Source organism: Myotis davidii, unplaced genomic scaffold, assembly GCF_000327345.1.
Source record: "Myotis davidii unplaced genomic scaffold, ASM32734v1 scaffold125, whole genome shotgun sequence".
Classification (NCBI taxonomy): domain Eukaryota; kingdom Metazoa; phylum Chordata; class Mammalia; order Chiroptera; family Vespertilionidae; genus Myotis; species Myotis davidii.
This window is the reverse complement of record NW_006299390.1, coordinates 4,980,120-4,989,371: the sequence shown is the minus strand read 5'-3', so window position 1 is coordinate 4,989,371 and position 9,252 is coordinate 4,980,120. Positions and strand designations below refer to the sequence as shown.

General features: G+C 41.0%; 1 protein-coding gene and 1 pseudogene across 1 annotated transcript in view; both read left to right on the top strand.

Annotated features, from left to right (window-relative positions):
* LOC102771600 overlaps positions 1-6,384 on the top strand; it is an 11,189-nt pseudogene extending 4,805 nt beyond the window's left edge.
* Positions 1-9,252, top strand: part of LOC107184854 (membrane-associated guanylate kinase, WW and PDZ domain-containing protein 2-like) — a 54,963-nt gene that overhangs the window by 30,676 nt on the left and 15,035 nt on the right. The window lies entirely within an intron of this gene.

Here is a 9,252-nt window from a genome sequence, read left to right as displayed (position 1 = left end):
CCTGAGAATTTCACTTCAGCACTGCGCCTCCTCTGAGTCTGGGTATGATATTCTCTTTACTCCTAGTTGTAGAATTTCCACTCAGCCAGCCCTCCTGTGTTTCTGGATGGTGTCCGTTGCCTGTTTCAGGGGTAATTTGAATTGGTTGTTCGAAGCAGCAATCTCCGGCGTTAACCTATGCTGCCATCTTGGTTCTCTATATACACTTTGTATTATTTGATCATGGTTAAACCTGGTTGACATATATCATGAAACCAAATTTAAACATATATATATGTCTTGTTTACATTTGGCTTAAACATTACGGAGCATAGAATTTTTTTAAAAAACTTCTGGAAAATTCTTTTTGTCAATAATTCATCAATCCATTGAACAAATATGCATGGGTATTTGGCCATGTGGTTGAGTCTCTGCTCTTGCAGGGCTTACAGTGTACTGGTAGGCAATGGCCAACAAACACTGAGGAAGGCATCCAGCCCAGACTGGTGGGGTCATGGAAAGATCCTGGGTGTGCTCGTACCTGGGATTGTCCTAAGGGATGAGTAGGACTCAACGGTTTGGAGGGAAGAGTGCAGGCTCTAGACAAAGTGTCCAGGGTGTGCCAAGTCACAGAGAGAGAAATACTTAAGAATGGTAGGAAGAAATCACCCAAAGAGCACACACAGAATAGGCGAGTGGAGCCATGCAGAATGGAACATCAACAGCAATTGAAAGGAAATTTAGAAATAAACAATCTAATAAACTTCTTTGTATGAGATGTCAGTATTTGACAAGGAAAAGAAAGGTTTGGTGAGAAAAACACCAAATTGTAATTTAGAGTTGACTTGCATAACTAAGCCCAGCATCATCTTTAAATTTCACATGTACCATGTTTTGATTTAGAAAATTTTAAAAGTCAGAATGAAAAATGGAGGCTCCTGGCCCTGACCATTTTGGCTCAGTGATTAGAGCATCGCCTGTGGACTGAAGGGTCACGAGTTCGATTCCCAATCAAGGGCACCTACCTTGGTGACAGGTTCAATCCCTAGCCCCGGTCAGGGCACCGATGTGGCTCTCTCACATTGATGTTTCTCTCTCTCTCTCTCTCTCTCTCTCTCTCTCTCCCCCCCCCCCCCCAGTGTGTGTCTCTCCCTCTCTCTTCCACTCTGTCTGAAAATCAATGGGGAAAAAAAATATCCTTGGGTGAGGATTTTCTTTATATGGAGGCTCCTCAATGGAGAGCTCCCCTGAATCTCCACCAAAGCCAACCCCCTGATCTGAATGACCAGCCAGGGCACCACCTCCACCACTGAAGTCAGAGACTGAAAATTTTTTAAGCTGTGACCAAATCTTTCTAAAGGGTTAATTCCCAAATTAAAAATGTTTTAAAAACATGGGATAAGGTACACCACCCACATCAAGTGACAATAGCCTATAACTTCTTATACCCACTTGTTCCCCTCACGTTCATGGCCCTTCTAAGCAGGTATGTGCTGAGGCATTACCTTGTTTTAGGACCCTTCTATCCACCCATAGGGACTATTTCACACTTCTACTTTGATGAGGTTTCTTGAGAAATGTTGGGAAGTTTTCTTTTTAAGTGATACTCTCTAGAATATAGTATAAAGAGATTCTCAGACAGTTTTCAACCTATATGTTGAGGCAAATAAAATTCACAGAATGTTGTTGCTCTCAGAATGTGTTTCAATTTCCAGTCGGGTTAGAAGCTTTCTTTCTGGGAAAGCCTGCTGGCTTGATGGGCGCCAATGCCGTGCCGAAGCAGCCGTGCACAACCGTTTTAAAACAATTGCCCGGTCCTGCAACAAGCAGTGGGATCCCATCTAATTCAATCACAAGTCTACTGGAAGAAATGGACAGGTGAACCACAACACTCAGTATAACCCCCTGGAAAATATTTTTACTGTGATAACTATTAAATGACATCTTAATGAAGGTTAATTGTGAAAACAGCCATTACATATTAAAGGTTACCAGCATCAAATTTGAAAACCAACCTGTCTTTTGCTCCAATTTGGCCCAGTGTCCTGTTGTCAGAGTTCCAGTGATGGTGCCCGCGGCAGGCAGCAGTGAGGGCTCTAATTCTGAATTTTTTTATTCTTTTTTGTTGTTGTTGTTGACAGGATTATAGATGTCCCCCATTTTCCCCTCCACCCAACCCCCACCCCACCCCAGGCTCTCACCACATTATTTCTGTGTCCATGAGCTATGCATATACACATATATGATCTTTAGTTAATCTCTTCCTATCCTCCTACCAGTATCCCCTCTTCCCCCCGGAGATCTGTCAGTCTGTTCCATGCATCCATGCCTCTGGACCTACTTTGTTCATCAGTTTGTTTTATTCATTAGATTCCACATGTAAGTGAGATGGTGTGCTATTTGTCTTTCTCTAACTGGCTTATTTGACTTAGCAAAATGATATCCAAGTCCATCCATGTTATTACAAAAGGTAAGAGATCCTTCTTTTTTACAACTGTATGGTATTCCATTGTGTAAATGTACCACAGCTTTTCTTATCCATTCATCTACCGATGGGCACTTGGCTGTTTCCGGATCTTAGCTATTTTAAATAACACTTTTATGAACATGGGGGTGCATCTATTCTTTCTGATTGGCATTTTTGGGTTCTTGTCATATATTCCCACAAGTAGGATTGCTGGGTCAAACAGCAGTTCCATTTTTAATTCTTTTAGGAAATTCCATACTGTTTTTCACAGTAGTTGCATCAGTCTGCATGCCCACCAGCGTGTACTAGGGTTCCCTTTTCTCCACATCTTCACCAGCACTTGCTGTTTGTTGATTTATTGATGGTAGCCATTCTGGCTGGTGTGAGGTGATACCTCATTTTTGTTTTGATTTGCATTTCTCTGATGATTAGTGACTTTGAGCATCTTTTCATATATCTATTGACCTTCTGTATGTCCTCTTTGGAGAAGTGTCTATTCAGGTTCTTTGCCCATTTTTTAATTGGATTGTTTGTCTTCCTGGTGTTGAGTTGTATAAGTTCTTTATATATTTTGAAAATTAAGCCCTTATCAAATGTATCATTGGCAAATATGTTCTTCCATAGAGAGGGTTCCCTTTTCATTTTGTTTATGATTTCTTTTTCTGTACAGAAGTTTTTATTTTGATGTAGTTCCATTTGTTTATTTTTTTTCCTTTGTTTCTCTTGCCCTAGGACAGTGATGGCGAACCTATGACACGCATGTCAGATGTGACACACAAACTCATTTTTTTGGTTGATTTTTCTTTTTAAATGGCATTTAAATATATAAAATAAATATAAATCTTTGTTTTCCGAGCTCAAAAGGCTCGCCATCACTGCCCTAGGAGATGCATGTATTCATGAAAATACTGCCACATGACATGTCCAAGATTTTACTGCCTCTCTTTTCTTCTAGGATTTTTATGGTTTCACAACTTACACTTAAGTCTTTTATCCATTTTGAGTTTATTCTTGTGTATGGTATAGTTTGGTGGTATAGTTTCATCTTTTTGGATGTACCTGTCCAATTTTACCATTGTATGTTCTTGCCTCCTTTGCGGAATATTAATTGGTTATAATGGCATGGATTGATTTCTGGGGTCTCTGTTCTGTTCCATTGATCTATTTGCCTGTTCTTGTGCCAGTACCAAGCTGTTTTGATTAAAATGGCTTTGTATAATAGTTTGTCAGAAACATCAATCAGCTGCCTCCTGCACATCCGCTACTAGGGATGTTGCCCGCAACCAAGGTACATGCCCTTGACCGGAATCAAACCTGGGACTTTTCACTCCACAGGCCAACACTCTATCCACTGAGCCAAACCGATTAGGGCCTCTTTTTCTTTTTTCAATGTCCTTTAGTATTCTGAGTACAGGTCTTTTATCTCCTTGTTTAAGTTTATTCCAAGGTATCTTATTTTTTATTATTACAATGGTAAATGGGATTGTTTTTTTAGTTTCTCTTTCTGAGAGTTTATTGTTTTATTAAAATGCCATCGATTTCTGGATGTTAATTTTGTACCCTGCTATTTTATGGAATTCATTTATGAAATCTAGTAGTTTTTTGGTGCAGTCTTCAGGGTTTTCTATGTACAACATCATCATCTGCAAATAAGGAGGACCGTTTTACTTTCCTCCTTTCCAATGTAGATGTCTTTTACTTTTTTCTTCTTATCTGATTACTGTGTCTAGGACTTCCAGGAGTACGTAGAATAAGAGTGATGAAAGTGGACGTCCCTTTTCTTAAGGGAAATGCTTTTAGTGTTTGCCCATTGAGTATGATGTTGGCTGTGGGTTTGTTATATATGGCCTTTATTATGTTGTGGTATGATCCCTCTATTCCCACTTTGCTGAGAGTTTTTATCACAAACGGGTATTGGATTTTGGCAAATGCTTTTCTGGATCTATTGATATAATCATATGATTTTTAGCTTCCATATTGTTTATGTTCATTTATTGATTTGTTAATATTTTACCGGCCTTGCATCCCTGGAATAAATCCCATTTGGTCATAGTGTATAATCACATTGTAGGATCTGATTTACTAACATTTTGTTGAGAATTTTAGCATCTATTTTCATCAGGGATATTGGCCTATAATTTTCATCCTTTATCGTAGCTTTATCTGGTTTTGGAATTAGGAAAATGCTGGCCTTATAAAAGAGCTTGGAAGTCTTCCTTCTTGATTTTTTTGGAATAGTTTGAGGAGGAGAGGTGTTAGTTCTTCTTTGGATGTTTGGTGAAATTCCCCTGTGAAGCCGTCTAGTCCAGGACTTTCGTTTGCTTAGAGTATTTTTTATTACTGCTTCATTTCATTAGTTGTTATTGGTCTGTTCGGGTTTTTCTGATTCTTCCTGATTGAGTTTTGGAAGATTATATGTTTGTACATTTCACCCACATTGTCCAATTTGTTGCCATATAGTTGTTTGTAGCTGACTTTTTTATGATTTCATTCAGACTCCGCCTCCATTCCTGTTTCTCTTAAGCCTTCAGCATTTGTTTCCCATAACTTGACCTGTCTCTAACAACTCTTGTAGGTCACCATTACTGAAACCTCATTTGGTCTCCTGTACTATTGAAATTGGTTTGGTTTGGCTGGAAGTGTTTAAGGCAGTATTTCAAGAAAGGTTAAGTTAGCTGAGGTGCACTTAAGCTGAACTTATTCTGTAGTGAGAACAAAGACTGCTACTGTTACTGGAAAGCCAACCTAACACTCATTTACTCAACAAGAGCCTACTTGTCAGGAATTGTGACAGGTATAGGTGACACAAAGACAATAGATACGTTATCTTCAGAGGTCTAGAGTCAACAGGAAAAACCAGACTGTAGGTGAAAAATTCTGATGGAGCTAACCTATGACCTTAGATCATTAGCCCCAAAAATGGCCCACAGCTAGGTCTTTCATAAAATAAGGAATAGAGATGTCCATTGTTTATTGCATAAAATCCTAAGGAGTTCAATTCCTCACACTCAGTTATAATCTAGTATCATTTCAGTCATATAATAATGTGAAATAGGTTCCTATGGTGCAGCTGTAGGCTGAGGGCAAGTAACTGGTTATATTTGCAGAGATGTCTGAGTCAGCCTTGAGTGGAGACCACCATGACGCGGGATGAAATAAATCAGGATTAATCTAGTCCTTATAAAGATTTCATTGAGCCAAACCAAATACTTTCTGTATGACTTGGCTTTTAAAAAATGCATACACTGCAGCATTTATATTTGTTTCCTTGCAACTTGAATTATTAACCACTTAAGGAGTATTAAAATTTTTACCTTTACCTTGGCCTTCCAATAAAAAGAGAAAACATTTTACTCAACCTAACGTGCTGATACACAGCAGGGCAGCGCCGGGGCAGATCGGGACACCCTGCGGGTGCTGGCAGAACTTGTGCTGGACTGGCAAACTTGGAGAGACAGAGCTATGCTTTTGAAGAAAGCTACCTGGAAGACACGCAGGTGTATGGCAATATTATTCGTGGCTGGGATAGGTAGCCGACCAACCAAAGAAACTCCAGTAGCAAAACATGATGGAAGGAACCGGAAGTTTGGGTAGTACAGTACGGACATTTTAATGATGTCAATTCTTCTAATCCATGAACAGTTGCAATAAGTATATTGGCAAGAGTTCAGGACCAGCTCATTGAAAGAGGGGACCAAGAAGTGGGGTGGAAAATGATACTTCTCCAGACTTCCACGGTCAGGAAAATGAGCCCAGCCAGGAGGAGCCTGAGGATCCGGATGGGTCTGTGCAGAGAGTGACACCTGAGAAGGCTGCTCTGCTTCTGCTTCTGCAGGGAGGCCTCACAGCAGCCCCAGAAACCAAAGAATAAAAACCAGCTCAGGATGGATCTGAAGTCAAACAAAAACCCTCGAGCTGACTATGAGAAGACTCAATAGTGCAGAAGCTTCCAGGCTAGAGAGCCTGCGTCCCCCCGTCTCACCTCACAGATACAGGTTCCTTGCCTGGGTGCTGGCCACCAACCTCTGATTTCCCAGCCCCGGGGCCTGGGACTCTGAGTGGTTTGTTTCGAAATGTGGTGACAAACAAGTCATTTCTGTAAGACCACATTGGACCATTTCCGTTGTGCCATTTTTAACAACCGACCTGCAGGAAGACCAAGACATGGTTGTAATCCCAGCAAGTTGCTAACTGATCTCTCCCTTCTTGGAACCCAGACCTGCCCCCAAACTGGCCGCACCAGCTTCGCCTGTGATACCCATTGAGCCATGGTCTCTGCTTCTATTTTATGCCGAAAGTAGAGCACAGGTCACATTTCAGAGGGAGGCTGGAAATACCTGGCATTTTCTTATTTTTCTTTGTATTTTATCGTTTTTCTATTGTTGTTTTTATCGTCTTACTTTCTTTGGGGGCTTTTTGTAATGACTTCGTACAGCTCCTACTTTCCTGCTGGCATATCTATAATCTGTTTTTGGGAGCTGCCAATGTTCTTAAACTGAAAGTAATCTGGTTTACCATAAATAAAATGGGGAACTTGGCTCTTTGGTTTTGGGGGAAAGGTAAAGAGTGTTTATCTAATAATTACCCATCTTAAATTGTTAGGAGTTGGCAGCAATTTCATGTTCAAGGAATAGGAAAAGCTGAAAAACATGTTTAAATCAGTCCCTTTAAAACATAGTTCTTCTTTTGTGTAAATAAAATTTCACAGGCTTTGACTTCTCATACTTTTAAACCTGAGAGTTTTTCCCCCCACTTATTTTATTTATGCGTATCATGCCTCATGGAAATTTCTTTTTCCATCTTTTCTCTCTTTGCTGGTATTTGCCTGATTAAATAGTGCTCTAAAAATCACTAAGGCATATGGAAAGGCTCAAAATTGCACTCAAAGTTGGTAACATATGGAGTGCTTGAGCAGAGTGAAAGATAGGATCAACGAGAGCCAGCAGCACCCATCAGATCCCCCATTCTTAGCGGGACGTATAGGCTGAGGAACTTGCGGATAATTGTTACCGGCCTCTGGAGCAGTTGTAATCTACCTTGGCTGCACATGGGAGTCACCTGGGAAGTTTTAAAAAATCCTGATGCCTGGGTCCCACCCCCAGACACTCAGCAAGGGTACAATCTAGTTCTAGGGGTTTCCTTTCAAAGAGCCCCTGGGATTCTGATGGGAAGCCAAGTTAAGAACCACTGCATTCGCGGACTGGATGATGTGATTTTAAATCCCGTGATGTGAATTAGTCTAAGGGTTGGGATTGGGGGCCTTGCCTTTCCTTTGATTCTATGTAATCACAGTCCTTTACTCATGCCGATAGCTTTGTTAGAAAAAACATGTCCCATTTGGGATAATATCGGTAGAGCTGAATTTGGGTGGCATTGATTATCAAAACACGTCTACCTTATAGATGTGCAAAAGTATTCACTCTTGTTCTAAATTAAACTTTAGAGAAAAAAAAAAGGAAGAAAAGAGAAAAAGTTTTATCTGCAGAGCCCCAAGCAAGTGCAAGGATTTGGTGATAGTTTTGTTAAAGAAAACTCTGCCGTGAGGTATGCACAGAATGCAGAACTTGTTAGGCTGTGCCAGGTAGACTTATCTCACCCACCTTGTCCCCAGGACATTGCTGTACGGTTATTAGTTGCCCCAAGGGACCACAGGTAACAGTATTTCTCGCACTGAAAAAAAAAGAAAAAGCCTGGGATTTATCTTAACTCTTTTGGTTAGTTTCCTAAATTTGACATCTTCTTGACCCACACAAAACAACACCTATGTTCCTGAACTACCTGTGTGTGATTTGGGTCTCTCTCTTCCTTCTCCTCCTCCTCCTCCTTCTTCCTACCTCCCCCATTTCTCAAATCTACTGGAACTTGATGTTTTAAAATTCTCTAAGAACAAACTTTAAATGAGACTCTAAACTTTCATTTTGGTAATGTAGCTCAGTTGAAGATAGCTCCATGGTGGAGAGAAGATGGGGGGCGGGGGGGAAGACTATATCTGAGTCATAACTGATCTTTTTCATAATCCCAAAGGAATTTTCCATTGGCAGTGAAGTCAGGTGAGGTTGGAAGGTAATGAGAAAACCTCTTCTTCGCCCCTCATCCCCCGACAGATCCGTCTCTTTACCTATGTACTTCCCAAATCAATTTAGGGAGCTTCATTCACAACGACTGTGCATAATACTGATATTGGAATGAAAATGAAGACGAAACCTTTTTACAATGTGCACCATTTTACAAGGAGAGGCAGGAGTCTTAAGGCTGGACCTGTGCTAATTGCTACTACTGACTCTAGGTCCAAATGAGTTGGCACATTTTTGCAGTATGTCCAGCATACCTTGTGAGATTCAGAGTCTTTAATAGTGGCAGCATTTCCATCTCTTATTTTTCTGAATATTAACATGTTGGACTATTCCTAAACTCCCATTGCTCCCAATGAGACAGGAAACCAGCAGACTCCACTGGGATCCTGGAAGGGGTAGGGGCTTGGGAGAAACTAAAAGTCTTAGGCAAGCAGCTGAGAACCCTCAATTTAACCAGCATCAGCATGTTCTCTTCTCCCCGCGAGGGGCCCCTTCACAGAAAGCTGAAATGATGGCAATCTGCCAAGCCAAGAGGTCAGCCCAGACTCCTTGGAACTATAAAAATAATATCACCAACTTGTCCCAGAGCCCCACCCCTGAAACTCCCACATGGGCAACATCAGTCCGGCCCCTGTGCAGCCCTGAACCCCATTGCTTCTCAACATCCCACACAGTCTTCCAACCCACCACTCACGCCGCCATGATAATTTTTTCTCCCTTCACTCATGAGCT